This window comes from Cornus florida, unplaced genomic scaffold, assembly GCF_030987335.1.
Source record: "Cornus florida cultivar Cherokee Brave unplaced genomic scaffold, ASM3098733v1 CherokeeBrave_3.0.0_Hap2_Chr05, whole genome shotgun sequence".
NCBI classification, from domain to species: domain Eukaryota; kingdom Viridiplantae; phylum Streptophyta; class Magnoliopsida; order Cornales; family Cornaceae; genus Cornus; species Cornus florida.
This window is the reverse complement of record NW_026775575.1, coordinates 114,706,587-114,708,239: the sequence shown is the minus strand read 5'-3', so window position 1 is coordinate 114,708,239 and position 1,653 is coordinate 114,706,587.

Here is a 1,653-nt window from a genome sequence, read left to right as displayed (position 1 = left end):
TAGGTTTTTATTTGTCGGGCCAAATAGCAAGACTCTTACAAAATAAGGGATGATGCATTAATAAATTAAATACCCTATATTTCCTTTAAAGAAAAAAGTGAGTACAGTGCAATTAGAGAAAAGTGGATTGCGAATATTCCTCCCCTTTATAGGTTGGAAAATAATTAAACTTGTAGTCCATTGGGCTTTTTAAAGATCTGTTAGCCTTTACTCTATTGTATTGGGTTGAATTATAGTTGGGCCCCTATCTTGTTTATTGGACCAAGTCTGCTTCGTGTGTGCCTGTCCCTCGTCTCTGTACATTTTTTCCATATATATTCACTTGAATTTTTTATTATAAAAAAAAATAATAAATAAAAAATGCATGAAACTTACAAGAAAATAAAGGATATTTATTATAAATTCATAAAAAAAATCCAAGAAATCAAAATTTTGATGTATTATTTTTTTTATAGACAAATTTTATGCAAATTTTAAGTGGTTATGGAAAATCACTTTCTCTCAATAATTTATTATTTTTTCAACTATCCAAACTCCTAAATTGATTAGAAAATTTCAATTTATTTTTCTTTCTTACTACTTCCATTTGGAGGAGCCTTAGAAATGTCAACATAAATTCAAATATTTTAGATTTTTGAGAACTTAGGAGAAGTTTGATTGATTTGTAACTTTAAAAACAGTTCTCAGAAATTCATAAAACAGAAATGTTTTTAGAGAATTATATACTGAAAATAAACATTTTTATAATTGAATTTTATGAAAATTGAACCAAACAAAGTTTTTTGTACAGTTTTCTGTTTTCAATTTTCCGAAAACATAAAACTATTTCCTTAGTTATGAACCAAGCAAGCCTTAAACTATATTGAATTTAGTGTTTCTATTTTTGTATTTAGATGATATTGAATTCTATCCGGTTTTGTCTATGGCTGTCTCAAAAAGTATAGAAATCTATTGTTCTTTTTTTTTTAGAGATAAAAACAAAGAACTAACTATATAAATTAAATTTCAGAATTTAATTAAAAAATGACTATTGAAGTTTGATAGTAAAATGTAGATTTTAGATATAGAAAAAAATAATAATAATAAACCATACAAATTAAGTTATGAAATTTATTTTTAAAAAGGACCATTTCTTAGTTTGGACTATATATATATGATGACTATTATTAAAATTTATTCAGTTGAAAAACTATGGTTGGTTTGTTTATCTTAATGAGAAATTATAATTTATTTGTGATAAATAATAGGGCAAAGTGCCAAAAAAAAAAATAAAAAAAAAAATCCCTAAACTATGTCAGGATTTGGAAATAACCTACTTGAAGTATATTTTGTGCATATTACCCCCTGAACAATCACATTTAGTTACAAAATGCCCCAATGCCTTAACTATATTTCATTAAATGACCTTAACGCCTTTTCTATTGAATTATACTTAGATCTATTTTTCTTATTGAAATAAATTATGAAAAAAAAAAAATCATGCTAATTTGACAACATGTTCTCCATTAAATTTGCATAAATTTACATTTAATTTTTTTAATTAATTGTTTAGATAAAAATCTTAAGTAATGTTTTTTAAAACAATTTAAGTAATTTCTTAATTTTTCATGAATATACTGCATGTAAAAAAATGTACTTTTATGGTAAAAAAAG